The 15,593-nt window shown below is 39.2% G+C and overlaps 1 protein-coding gene across 1 annotated transcript in view; it reads right to left on the reverse strand.

Moving 5' to 3' along the window:
* The window catches only part of KSR2 (kinase suppressor of ras 2), a 1,792,292-nt gene that overhangs the window by 1,115,932 nt on the left and 660,767 nt on the right, over positions 1-15,593 (reverse strand). The gene's annotated exons all lie outside the window — the stretch shown is intronic.

The raw sequence follows: 15,593 nt of genomic DNA on the forward strand, positions 1-15,593 counted from the left end.
ACCTCCATAATTTTGCCCTGGGTGGGCTACACTTCCTCAAACCACCATCTAAAAACCTTCTGTTTCTTCCCTACCAATGCTGATTACACGTGATAGTCAGTGTCTGTGGAAAAACTCTTTGCACTCAATAAGCTTCTTTTATATCATAATTTAAATTCACGAGAGTGACAGTAAAATGGAAAGGAAGGGGAAAAGAAGAAGATTAGGAAATAAAAGGATAAGCAATAATCAATTATATATGGTAGAAAATCAGTTGGAGACATGGACTCTAATGGGTAAACACCAACAATCTAGCAACCTTCCCCTAGGTGAACTGATAACTCTTTGTTACTATTCATCCCTTTCGGAGCCTTGGTCAGTAAATCGATGATATATCGTGATTCTTACCTTCTTAATCTTATAACTCTGTCTCCTCCTCTTGGATTAATAATTACATGGTCTAGACAGAAGGTCAGAAAAAGCTCAGAAGGTCTCTGTTGCTGTTATGGTGTGTTCTAAAGTGTCTTGCAACCAGATACGTTGCGTCCTTCTTTACGATTGCCCTTGTGTGTTCTAATATGAGAATTTTCGTGGGATGAATGGTACTCCCAATGTACTTAAACCCACACAGGCAAACTAACCAATAAACCTTATATGGTGTACTACATGTAAGGAATTTGCTAATCAATTTCGGTTTTCATACTTCTGGCACTGTGGATGAAATGGTCCTCTTACTATTCGAACAGGCCCGACACTTCCCACATGTAAATCCAGTCTGATGGTGCCTGCACTTCCCTTAGTGTAATGACTGCTAACCAAGTTATCCCTCAGAGACCTTGACTTCCTGAAGGTTATCATAGGTCTAGGAGGTATATCTTGACCTATGACCACATCGGTTTTCAACGTGTGCAAATTCTTGCAGATAATATTCCTTAGCTGGTTAGAATCTTCTGGGAAAGTGGTTACCAAATTGAATGTGCCTGTCTCTTTGATTGCCCTGGGTTTATCGCTCAGTAGTTCCAGACTGGATGTTGTTTTGGCCTTTCTATATACTTGATGCAGAGTCTATCATAGCCCAATAGCTGAATCTAGTCAGACTATCCAGGGCCGCTCTCTGAAAGTCATGAGCCATGGTGTTATTTCTTTTTATTCACAGGAGTTCCCTATATGGAATGCTATTTATCAAACTACATGGGCGGCTGCTAGTGGCGTGAACTATGGAATTACCCGCCGTATCTCAAGTCTCTATACGTGTATTGCACATCAAGATGGCTTCGCAGTCATACAGTTTTTTCTAAAGAGGCGCCCTCTGAGATACACGGAACATAACACCATGCTGTTATGTGTGTGTTTGTGTATGTATACATATATATGTTCAAAGAGTTCAAAACCATAGGTCAGGTCTGCAATCCTCGGAATACCAACACCAACACAGCAAAGAACACGAGACCCAGGAATCAGGTGAGCTTGTTATTTTAATAGCACCTTCGCCAGCATAACGTTTCGGCCTGCACAGAGGCCTTGGTCACATGACGCAATGGAGAGCGTGGGCAAAATTTAAAGTGCAAGTGCTTGAATTTTAAGACATTTGATTGGACAGCAGTGTGAATAGAAAAAACAACATGAAAGACAGACTTGTCAAGGCACATATTGGGATAATCCCAGAAACTAGACACATCATTCCAATTTCAATGACGCATGTATATTGAGTTAAAACCGTTTTTGATTCATATCATTAGCAATCTGAGACATGAAAAATTGCAATTTGGCAACTCATTCCCTGATAATATTTTCAAGGTAAATGCAAATACCATGATTTACGGTAAAACCCATGTACCATACATACATGAACAGTCAGCTACGACCAACTAGTCCACCCCTTCTGGCACACGGCTGGCATGCTGACATTAAACGTGTATCCCCACCATTCAATAACTGTATAAATACAAACAATGCATCTGTTTCTCTCCTTAATGCGCCTGAGTTAACAAAAGAATCTAATAAACACACTAACTATGTCCAATTTCATGCGTGAAAAAGTGAATGAATGAAAAATACAAAAAATTAAAAAACATACAAATGATTTGTGATGTTATAGTAGGCTGCTCCCAACCTACACATTTGATGTTGGTGACCTAATATAATACCCGGAACCAGTTTACAAATGGACAAGCCACGACCCAACCTACTGTGAATACCATTTTGGTTAGGACGTATATTCAGAGACTATCATAGGAACCTGTATTAGAGATGATGGAATGATAAGGCAAAATAGAAGGTGCTCTACAAATTCGAGACCCAATGAGCTGCATAGGGGGAATTTTTTTTTTTATATATATATATTACCTACTGGCGGTCGCCAGTAGGTAGTTATAGTTAGGACCTACTTTCCATAGGAAATCCACAACATTCTATTTGGAATAACTTTGGCGCTGGAGGACGAATCTTCGCGAATTTCTCCAAGAAAATGGCCTGCTCCGCTCCGCTCCTTCCCTGAAAGTTTGGGGGTGATTTGTCAAGTGGGGGCTGGGAAAAAAGGGGGGTTCCAAAACATGTTTTCCCCATGCAATTTTCCATAGGGACCTTTAGCCAGGGCTACAGCCCGAACGGCTGAACCTAATTACACCAAATTTTGCAGAGAGGCAGAGTTCGGTTCGCAGATTGTGCTTTTTGTTAAGTGGTGTAAATCCGTTCAGTAGTTCCTGAGAAAATAAAAAAATGATAGCAATATCTAGAGACGAAGTACTGCACGCGTACAGAAATCTGTACAATTACGAGCACGAGCTGCATGCTGATTGGATGTCAACTGTCTGTCAACACTCCAAACCAGGAAGTGTTGGCAGCCATCTTGTGCCTCGGTAGCACCGAGGCACAAGAAAACAGTAAAACAAAGTTGAAAAATAAGGGAAAGGGTCAGGGTAGAAACATGTTGACCCTCTAGGCCTGCTCAGGGGGTCCCACATGGATCTTTAGGCGCAACATTTTAATTTATTTTTTAAATTAAAAAAACGTGTGGTACGCGTATGGTACTAGTACGCGGTGGAAAAGGAAAAAAAAACTAGAAGTCCAGTTTATTCTAAATTAGCTCCAGGGGGCCAAATTCCGGGGGCAATTTTTTTCTATAATGGGGGGCTTGGAAGTGTCCAACAGGAACAAAATATTTTTTTTTTTTAAACTAATGTCGAGGACAGCGATGCTCCTGCTTCCTACGTTTTATCAGGTCAATAGACTGTTCCCTATAACACAAAAGTTTATTGCAATAAATGCATAGAATTTTAACTTTAGCAAATCAGGATCAATTTGTGGGTGTGGACTGCTTGCTGAAAATGCTGGTACAGCAGTTGATGTGCTTGGTGCAGCAGCAGGTGGGTTGTCCTTCAACCTCCGTGTTGCAGCTCAAGCAAAGTTGTTGGGGTGTAAGTTCTTTACGTGTCGCTCCATATTTGCTGTGCCAAAGGAGTATTTTTGAGATGGATCACCCCTTGAAAGAGTTTGGAAAATGTTAGTTAGTTTTGGAGCATTAACCTTTTTTTGCCCTTCTGGAAAAGCAAAAAACTGCCAAATTAGAGCTTCTTTCCTCTTCTTTGGAGGTTCTTCAGGAATGAAATATTCCTCTGAAGAATGGCTGGAAGATGACTCTGCTTTGCTGTTATTATGGTAAACTTCGTTCTATTTGACAAGATTCTAAGAAGAGATGCTTCTTCTTAGAAAGTCAAAGTAGAATTATTAAAATGGGACGGAAGTTTCAACAGTTGTAATAGGAAGTGTTATGAACCAATCAAATCTCTTCTTTTAAGTCACATGGCTTTGCGTACGCTTACACTGTGCTTACGGTACTCTTACGATACGAGTACGCATGACGTTCCACCACGATTTGTGTAGTTGCTTTTAAAAGTAATATAGGATTTTTGGAACTTACATATTTTTTTTCATAATTATCCTAGATAATGTCTTCTGTTAGTATGTTCATTAAAAACATAAATATATGTTTTTAAACAATTAAAAACATTTGCGTCTTTGCGTGCGGGGCGCCGTACATTACGTCACACAGAAGCTTTAATGTGACGCGCACGTGAAAGCGTATTCGTAGCGTATGCTGAGAATGATTAGCAGTACAAACTATGGTGCGATCACTCTCTCACTGTCAAATCAGAGCACAGGGCACGCTATGAGAATGGTTACAAGTGGTCACTCATTGGAGATCCGATTCAGCTGTGTGGCTTATCCACTGTATCATAATGTTACTTTTTAGCCTGTTTAAGTTTGAGGTTTGCATGAAATACTATGCTATAGGCAGATATGGATCTTTAGGTAGCACTTATCTCTATGAAGCTTGGTTATTATCTTTTACATATAGGTGCCTGAGGGAGGTAAAAGAAGTCTATCTGAATGGCGAAGATTGCACAATAGCACCAGATCACTCCTTAATTTGTAGAGACATACAATTGCATGGCTCTTGTAATCAAGATACGCCTAATTCGGCCTGAGTTTTGAAAGGCACTCCGACACTTGCTTTCATACCAACGTTTAGTTTACTGGCAAACAGGAGTTATTTAATTTGAAATAATGCAGATTGTTGTGCGATGTTAGCAGGCATCTCTTACATGATTACGGGAACTGAGCGTGTGGTTTGCTATAAAAAAGTTGTGTGTACTCCTCTGCATGGGAAGCTGGATGTTTCCATCTGGCCGTCGATTCCGACCTTGAAAGCAGAGTCAACCAAATGAGCCTATAAGAGCGCTATTGTCTCAAAAAGAGGTCGCTCTTACATCTGCTAGAGAAACATTTGTCCTTCATGTAGCAAACACCTGCACAGAAGTGCATGATTTATTAAATACAGACGTGCTCCTGCATTTTGGGGAGTTAATTCAGAGTATCTTTAATGCATCCTTGACTACGGAGGTACCTTATTTTTTAAAAGTTAGAAGCAGTGGCCTTGTGACTTCTTTTCAAACTATATTTGGTGTCTTCTCGGCAATTTTTCATTCGATTTTTCCAGCATCTTTGGTGGATTCCCCTTAATACTCGCATTAGTTGCCGGTGTGCTTCTATTAATTTGTTTACTTAAATATGGATGCACATCCTGCAGCACACGAGAATATGTCCTGGCAGTTGCTGCTCTGCAACCGAATACTTAGTTATTATGGAGCGCTGCCTCTGGCTACATTGAGTGCAGCTTATGGATTATCGTTTCAATTTTCCTTTTTCACATACATTCAACCTGTCTTCCATTGCCTGAGCTGCGATTTCGACTGGGCCCTGGATTTGTGTCTCTGCAGTACGGTGTCTCCCAACGCGGATTATGACCAGCTGATGAGCCCTAGTGGTTCATGACTTGCTCTGTTCTGGCGGCAGGATTATGGCTTTAGCAGCGATACATGGAATAATGGGACGTTGGAATGTTTTTGCAGCGGCGCTTGACTTCTTGGCACGCAGTTACATTGAAGATGACCCGAGTTTTCCTGAAATGGTGATAGAGGATCCGGTCGTTGAGGAAGATGTATGTTCATTCTCACTATTGAATTGGATGGCTGAAATGACTTCCTCTTGGAGGCTGTTGCTACATACTGTGCTCATACGCTGTTGGATTAAGACTCTTTGATTTTTCTACCTATTCTTTATTATTTAGTTACTGCTTTCTATCAAACAGCGAATAATTGATTTTGCAAATTTGAACTTGACTCTGCTTTTCAGGCTTGGACTTTGCGTTCCTAATTCACACACGTTTATATCACCTGCTTCGATGAAAGGAGGGCGGCGTGGGCTGAGCCTTGCACTCACAACGTGTTAAGTTAGCATGGGTTTATTAGAAGCTTAAACGCCTTTTTTGCTTTCCTGCTCTGCTTTGCGCACGACCCGCACTTGCGCTATTGTTTAGGGAACACTGAGTATTTTGCTTCACATGAGAATAACTTATTTTTCTGCATTTCGAAGCTGTCTCGTTAGTTTAGTGTGTATAGTGAGAGCATGGAAGATCAAGGTTATCTTAGATACTGTGTCTGTTATTCAGAATGATAGTCGCACGTTCGACCCATAACACATATGCAGCTGTGGCCAACTCTGATACTGGCGCATTTAATAATGCATTGTAGAGGCCTAATTACACACAGTTGGAGAACATTAGTATCCTGACAGTTTGTGCAGAACTAAATGTGATCCACTACTGCTGAGTACCAGAAGTATGAGTCTGCCCATATAATCCTATGAGACCTTCTGTAGTTATAAACTAACCTGCTAGGTAGGGAGGGTGAAATGTAGGTATATTTTAAATGCGTTTTTCCCTTTAGATTTATAGGATGCTTTCTCCATTTCTATTTTATGGAATAGTAATAATGCTGACAACCTTTTTTCTGATAATATGTTTGGTTGTATTATCTAAGGTACTGCACATGAGATCACGGCATTAGAAATAAACATTTCAAACTTGCACGTGTCTTTATTTACTTCTTGTTTTGGACTGGTGTAAGACTAAAACGAAAGAGTGCTCTTGTTATCCTTCTTACTTGAGATAATCTAAGTCGCATGTTCTGGTTTGACTAGTCATTGGTGTTTTTGCTATAGGACGAAGAAGCAATGAGTCACTGATTGCTAGTCTGGTAGGGGGTTTGGGAAGTAAGGTGGGTTTTGGTACACTGTAATTGAATGAGGTCCTAAGTCTTTATGCACAGTTCTGTGTTGGAGCAGAGTTTCTGGAACAGTGGTTACAACAAAAAGGCTCGATAAAGAGCTTTGAGTTTGAATCAGAATATGAAATTGAAGAATAATTAATAAACCCAGCCAAGAAAGGGAGCAAGTGTGCAAATTTACAGTGCCTTCGGCCGGGGTAGTTGTTACAATGAAAAGGCCTGATAAAGGCCTGCACTTTGAATAGGAATATGAAATAGAAGAATAGTTGATAATCACAGCTAAGGAATGCAGCAAGTAGTTGTGTGTATGTGTGGATGATGTGTTGATTGAGTGGAAGATGAAAAAGGTGACAAAAAAGAAAGGCTGGAGACATGCTAACTATCCACTGCCTTGTCAGTGAAGTCGATCTTTGGCTTTCCAGCTCATTACACAGATAGGGTGTTGGATTCCGCAGTGGGAGCAAGAGAAACGAGTACCACATCTAAGGAAGCAAACTAGTGCATAAAGTACAGACAGTGTGCGGTAGAAAGGAAGCAAGAAAGGACGGAAGTGTGCAAATTAGCCACTGCTATTCACGGGTAGTAGTTACCAAGAAGGCTGAATAAAGGGCCTGCACTTTAAATTTGAATTAAAGAAGAATAATTGATAAGCCCAGCCAAGAAAGGCAGCAAGTAGGTGTGTGTATTTGTGGATGATGTGTTGATTGAGCGGAAGGTGAATAAGGTGAAAAATAAGAGAGGCTGCAGAGACGCAAACTTTCCATTTCTTTGTAAGACAAGTGGGCGTTTAGTTTTCCAGTGTATATATATATATATATATATATATATATATATATATATATATATATATATATATATATATATATATATATATATGTATACATACAAAGATAGACTGCTAAATAAATGAATATATATATATATATATATATATATATATATATATTCAATACAAAGAAATGAAATCGCTGCTCATTTCTTTGTATTGAATAATTCTTGAGACACTGTCCTGGTCTCAACGCTGGCACCTACTGGATAGTGCTCCCGCTGCGACAGGACAATCTGTTTTGCTTATATATATATATATATATATATATATATATATATATATATATATATATATATGTTCAAGCAAATGTCCCTTGCTGCAGGAGGAGCGACCATTCAGCTGGTGCCGGTGCCGAGCCAAGGACAAGACTCGTGTAGACTTTTGCAGAGCAATTTGAAATAAATCACCGCACTCTTCTAGGAGTTGGTTATTCTTTCTCTCCCTCTTTGTTCCCCTTCGCTGGCGTCAGATTCAGTTTCACTTGCCCCTGGTTTGGGTTTGGATTTGTTTATTCCTTGTTGTTTGATTACATCAAATCGTTTGGCAAATGTGAAAATCGCACCGTTTGCATAGTCATATTGGTCTCTCCTGAATTTGCGCTGTTTGCGTTCTTCTATCTCATTTTCGTGTTTGTCTAAATTATTTTCCATTATGGTTCTTAGTTTTTTCATTTCATCTTCCCCTTCTTGTGAGGCCTTTATTAGTTGTTCCGTTTCCTCTATTTTAGTGTGTAGATCTGTTACTCCAATTTTTGCATGTTTAATTATTATCATTATCATTCTTTTCGAACATTCCATGTTGTTGCGCCCCCATTCCTCAAGCATGGCAGGGCTGGTGTCTGGATGATTTGGAAGAGTAAAAATGCGTAGGCCCCTGGGGACGAGGCCCAATTTCAAATATTTTTCCAGTGTTATTATCTCCCAAGAACGAGATATCTCCTTGCGCAGCAACTTTTCTAGCTGTTGGAAAAGTTGTTTTAATGTTGTTTGCGTTGGCTTGGAGGTTGTAGCTTTAAGATCTGTGGGTTGGTTCTTCCCCATTTGTTGGGAATCTGAAAACAAACTTTCCGCTTTTTCCAAGCGCTTGGCTGCTCTTTTTTCCATATTGCTCAAAGATTAATGGGTTAGCCTGAGCAGAGAACACCGTTGATTGTGTTCGTGTTGTTATCTTTGTACTTATATGCAGCAAGTGAGGTAACAACTCGACTTGCTTTGAAATGGTTTTATTTATTAAAGCCATAAGGCACTCAGCCGCCATATGCCATCCACATAAAGTCACCACAAAGGACTTAAATAACTTGTAAGAGGGACCTGACATGGTTTGTTTTCACCTAAAACTACCCCTCCCATAATGCATCCTAATTGCCACATGGGTAGGAGGGTATAAATAGTAAAAAGAAAAAATGGACTTGTAACTACCGTGAGCAAGAACAGTAATCTGTTTGAAACGCGTAGGTGAGGAAGTTGTTTCCTTGATGGATTAAAAAGCTTCATCAAATCCTAGAAGAGTGCGGTGATTTATTTCAAATTGCTCTGCAAAAATATATATATATATATATATATATATATATATATATATATATATATATATATATATATATATATATATATATATATATATATATATATATATAAATATATATATATAAATATATATATATAAAATATATATATATATATATTCACTGAAAAAAACCATAGGTTACGCACACGTTATAGTTAGGAATTAGCATTTAAAAAACCTTGCAAATTCATTGAAAAAAACATAGGTTTCACACATGTTATAGTTAGCTGGACATTTCACTCATACAAAACCTTTGAAATTCCCCCGTTATAGTTAGTTCAGCTAACTATAACTCCCGCGCCCGCAATGCACTGTTGATGACGTCACATATTACATCACTCATGACATGGTCAGTGACATCACTCATGACATCACTGATGACATCTCAAATGACATCACTGATGACATCACTGATGACATCATCCTTGTGAAAAAGTGGCAGACCTCCTCTCACCCTAATATAACTTTTGATACACAAATTGAAAAATAGAAACTACAATTTTCAAAACAATGGACATACCAATACCAGTTAGAACAACCTATTCAGTAATTGCAAAATCTACATACACATCCACTCATTCACCAACAGTTGTATAGAGACACTCATACATATACTCACTCATCATATGTACTCATACACCTATACATCCTGTTACATATCTGCACTCATATATAGAGTTACTAAGGACACACATACTCACACATACAAATAAACTATCAAACAACCATTTACTTGCATATACAGATATACACACACCACTACACTTACTTTTACAGAAACGTACACATACTTACTCTCTTAAACAATCACTTATAGAAACACATACTCATTTATACAGGAGCTCTTCCAATCTATCACTCACATATATACTCAGTTATATAGATCAATACTCACATATACTAGTTTAAAACATATGTACCTACTCATAAAGACACTATAGAGACAGTCATTCACTCACTAACACACCCATACACACACTCATCCACCCATACAGTCCTGCACACATGCTGTCTTCAAAACACATACAAAGAGTGAGTCACTCATTCATGCAGCTATCTGCTAATTAATACCCCCCACCAAACCATACAGGCATTCATACTGATAACTCGAAAAACCAACTAATAACCCATACAGACACTCATGTAGCTACTCACCAACCCATGCAGTCACTTATACACAAAGTGAGACATTGATACAGATATTTACATAGTTAAACATTACTCGCTAATACATGTATTCTCTAAGATACACTTAATAAGTCAGTTATACAATCAATTTAACAAAAAAAACATCCATTTAGACACTTATTTACCCATTTATTCTTCCATCGACCATTAGATATACATATATAAAAAATATTTATTTTTCAGATAGACACACATTCACTGGATGATGTCATCAGTGATGTCATTTGAGATGTCATCAGTGATGTCATGAGTGATGTCACTGACCATGTCATGAGGGATGTAATATGTGACGTCATTAACAGTGCATTGCGGGCACGTGAGTTATAGTTAGCTGAACTAACTATAACAGGGGAATTTCAAAGGTTTTGTATGAGTGAAATGTCCAGCTAACTATAACATGTGTGAAACCTATGGTTACCATCATGCACTCTTTCTGGCGGCCGCTGAGGAAGCTAATTGCGAAACGCGTCAGGCCAATCAGATGCTTTTAAGGACCCGAATTCACGGAGCTCCCCATACCAGATAAAATGCTGTGGGGAAGGCAAATGCATGTTTGAGTGTGGCTCGATCTTTGGACACCCCAAGAGCGTGATATATATTTATATATTGCATTTTGGCATACATACAATTTATTGCATACATTGTATATTCAGACATATTTTAAATGAAATAAAAATTACTACAAGTTATATTTAATTTTTTTTAAAGTTATTTTTAATATATTTTACCTTTTGGTATAAATATATTTTTTATTATTTGTTAACTTTCTTTATTTTTACAATATTGTTATATAATAAAATATATATATATATATTCATATTTTTTGTTTTCTATCATTTTCCTTCTTTATATTTATTTAGCACCCGTTTTACTCATTCATTTATTTAGCAGTCTATCTTTGTTATTTTGAGCTGTTCCTGGATCTCTTCAGTCGGTTCCCCCTTCCTGTTCTCTAGGTGAGGTAAGATTATTTTTTAATACCTTTTATTGTTTTAGAGTTGCAGGGGTTGTTACAGGATTAGTTTAGATAGTTTAGGCTAATGGTTTTTATTTGTTTGTTTTGTTAGTGTTAGAATTGTGCTGCAGTTGTGGTAGTTGAGAGTGTAGGCTTCATTGTATCATAGTTAGTGATTTCTTGTGTTTCTACGATATGTATTGCTTATATGTGTTTTTCTTTTAGATGGTATATTACATTGCAATATTTAAGGGGTATATGTGTTTCTTTTACAAATTTTTCGTCTGGGTCATCAGAGATGCCATTTATTCAAGAAAATTATCTTGATAACTTTTTTTTTTAAATCAATGTTACTTTTCATTTCCTTCTTCAGTTTTCCTGAAGCATTTTTTGCTATATTACTGTTTCAGATTTTAGATGGTTTCCATGGATTGTTATTAATTATTTCGAATTTTATTTTATTTTACTCTCTGATATTTTTTCGCTTTCATGGGGATTTTTAATGTTTACTTATAGATTACTTTTGCATGTTGGTTTATCATGGAGTTTTATCTCTTCAGCTACAATATAATAAGTAACTTTTGTTTTTAAATATTTAAAGCATGGGATATATTACAGTATTGTGTTCTATTACAATGTGTTTATTATAAATGATGTTTTTATGCTGTATCTATTTAAAATGCATTTTTTAACTTTTTTTTCGGTATGAAGTGTAATTTGGGTTATTATTTATATGTTAGTATATATCTCAGTATTGCTTACTGTTCATTCTTATTGGAGAATGTTACGTTTATTTTTTATTGGAAAGTGAATATTACAAACATTAAAATAATATTAATAAATAAATAAATAAAATGTTTAGTTGGTTCTACGTTTCTTTAAGGTTGGGGTTGGGATTTTTTAGACTGGTTCATCTACGGTAGGGCTCTTGCTATTGATTCTATGTATGATATGCCTTGATATTTGCAGGGAGTTGGACTTTGCACTTTAACATGTTGTGCATTTCTTTGGTTTGTACTGAGACTTTAGGTTTAAGTTGTGTTAGTGACTGTTTCATTCTTTGTCCTTAGTATATTTGTTACTTTTTCTGAATTTCTATATATGGCTTCATCCTACAGAGCACAAATGTATATGTTTTCATCTATATAGCTCCTAAGGAGATCATGTGGCAAAACCGAATCAAAAGAGCTATATAGGTGCAAAAACTGAAATTGTGGGATAGTACACATTCAACCTTCTAACTGATACAAAAATGTGCACTTTCATAGCTGAGCAAGCTATTCATGAATTTCAAAGTCTACGATGTCAGATGATGGCAGACATGAAAGTGAGGCTTTGCACATCAGATATCGGTACAACTTGATACCATTCACTTAACAATGAGCACGAAAATGGTTGCCACTTTTACAGTTATAATAAAGCTATAATTTTTTTTTTCGACAGATGAAAAACAGACACGAAGGATGAAAACTCGGACGGAAGTAGTATTTAGGGACAAGAAGAGGGAAACAGTAAGAGATGAACGTCAGAGAAAGGGTGAGATTCAGGCAAGAAGGAGAAAAAATTAAATTAGAGGTGAGAGAAACTGAGAAAGGCAGGTGAGTGAGTGAGTAAAGGTGGAGATTATAGTAAAATCTGAAGACTTATTGACAGAGACACTGATGGAGCCTGCTGAAGCAAGATTCAGCTAAAACGTTCCCAGTATAATGAAACTGGTCATGTAAAGCAGATTGCCATGGCATCTGCTGCTGAACTGCTACAACTATCATTGACACAGAACTACCAGTAGCAGGCGTACAGGTCTGGCTATCTATCAACCATCTGGGTTGGCGTAGTCGGAGCAAAAGAATGTCCAAAGGAGTTTAGTTATTCTCCACAATCCTATGTTACTTGACGATTAGTGCACATGTTTTCATACAGTTCAAAGTGTAGAGGCAGAATGTTAATGTCTTATAATACTTACTAATCATATGTTAATGCACGTGTTAATGTGTACATAAACACATATGAAGAAGTCACACTTCACATAATCTAAATGTAAACATTAACCTATGGGATATTCACATTAACCAAATGTGCATTCTTAATGTTGGTATTACTGTGAGTATGCCTCATTTGCTAAATAGCCTTTTCACTGTTCAACAAAATGTTGATGTGAGTTCACATGTTCCTTCTCAATGCAGGTGCAAGATAAACATCACAAGTTCGAAGAATAGCTCAGGTGTGGCTCACTGGTTAGAGGCGGCAGACCCGGAGGCTGAGAACGGCCCGGGACCAGGGTTCGATTCCCGACGCGGCAGGGTCGAGGACCAGGGTCAGCGGACTGATAATTCTCGCCTCGGTGCCCACTTTGGGCAGTGATCACACTCGGTAACTCTGGGCATTAAGCTTGCCTCATCGCTACAACGGCCCCCCACAGACGCCAGGGATGCCTGGCTTCACCTTGGAGATACCCAGCATGGGACCATCTCACAGGGAAAGCCAGGACGGGTTCCCCAGCGGTCATTCGCGCCAGGATACTCCGGTAGTAATTGAGCGCGCTACAAAACACCTTACATTTACATTTACATTTACATTTGCTCTAAGAAATGTTAGAGAAGAAAGGAGTATTTGGAAGTCGGTGTGATTTACACCGAACGTGAAGATGAGAAAGCCCCTCCTGTACCATGTAGTCTGGACCAGACCAAGAAACATCCAATGGTGAGCAGCTGTGTGTGCTTTTGATCGATGATAAGAACGAGAGGGATTTATCAGGTTTTTATATAGCCAACTTTTATTGATATTAACAACAGCAATGTACAACATGACCATCATCCACATGTCGACACAGTAGTTACAGTGTGTAAGAACAACCACTAATCTCCACACCCAGTCCATGATAATCCCACCACCTGCCCCAGATCTTCTCATTTTTTGGGCCTACCCTTCACCTCATATATAGGCCATTCTTGCAGGGCACACCAGTCTACCCCCCTCCTCTACTCCACTACGGACAGGGGCTCCTGGGATTTCCACTTACGGGCAATATTTAGTTTGGTCACCAGTGTTGTCACACATATAAAAGAGTGCTCTTTCCTTCGTCCCTCCCCCTCCTCCAATGACCCCAACAGAGCAACACTGGGTGTAAGGTCAATCTGGGGGCCAAGAATCGCAGAGAGCGCCCCTCAATCTCCTCCTAGAAGGGACGAGTCTTGACGAGTCTTGAACATGCCCAGACCATGTGTAAAAAATCTGCCTCTTTTAAGGCTGGGAAGGCCCTGCCAGCTCGGTGAATTCACTGGGGAATCATGTACACACGAAGCAAAGAGTTAAGTTGATACATTGAGAGGTACATGGAGAAAGCTATTTCTCTAGGGGCCAATCTGACCTCACGCCAGTCATCATCCTAGAGCTCGCCCCTCACACCACCCGCACAACCCACGGAAGAAGTCTGGAGCATTATTAATGAGTGATTGATAAATCCGGGAAATGGCTCCTTTACCCAGCCTCCCCATCAAGAGTTTGGTCTCAAGAGGGTTCAATTCTGAAAATTTTGTACCAAGGGGAATAGCTAACAAGGCATGACACAACTGCAGGAATTGGTAGATTGTGTGCGGGAGAGCAGGTATTGCTCCTGCATTTCCTGGAACGTCTGCATGCCATCACCACACCATACATAAGGTGAGTGATGCCTATTCTGTCCCACCTCACACATTCCTGCAGCCCTGCGGTGTGATGTAACCACGTCCCATGACCCAGTGGGGTCAGCCCGGTGTGTCTGCGCTCCTAGCCAATAAATCAGAGTGCCATCCTCCAGCACAGTGGATTCGCACATGTACAGTCAGGGAGGACCTGGAGGATCGGGGTCCAGTAAAGCAAACCCAGCAGCCCATCCAGGCACAGCAAGGTCAATTCTACCTGATAAATCGGGTCATCGCACCCAGTTGAACCAGTCATGAATAGTAACCAGTTGCACAGCTTAGTAATAGCCATTGAGGTCTACCATACCCATTCCTTCATCGTATGGGGAGTGTCAACCTTCGGAGGAAAAAACAAAATGGGGGCTAGAAGACGTTCAGAGACAAGCGAGTGTATACTCCCCTTTCTCAATTAATCAAACACACAAGAGCCCTCGGGTCTGGATAAAGAGGTAAGCCCCAAAACTACAAATGGGCATCCCTTTAAAGGACAGTTTCCCTCACCCATCACACCTTTCAGCTCATATTGATTCAGCAATTAGTAAATAACCTCCTAAAACATCCCTGGGCTCCTCCCTCTCAGTGAGTGAGTCGAAGCCTGCCCCATGACTAGGTTTCATGGTGTGAGGATGTTCCCCAACGATGAAGCATGCCACCTCTGCTGGGTGAGGGAAACTGTCCTTTAAAGGGACCCCTATTTGTGGTTTTGGTTCTTTTTCCTCTGTGTGTTTGAGTGACACCCATTAACAAAGGCCACAAGTGGGCCCAAAGACAGG

The sequence above is a fragment of the Lissotriton vulgaris genome, chromosome 11, assembly GCF_964263255.1.
Source record: "Lissotriton vulgaris chromosome 11, aLisVul1.2, whole genome shotgun sequence".
In the NCBI taxonomy this organism is placed as follows: Eukaryota; Metazoa; Chordata; class Amphibia; order Caudata; family Salamandridae; genus Lissotriton; species Lissotriton vulgaris.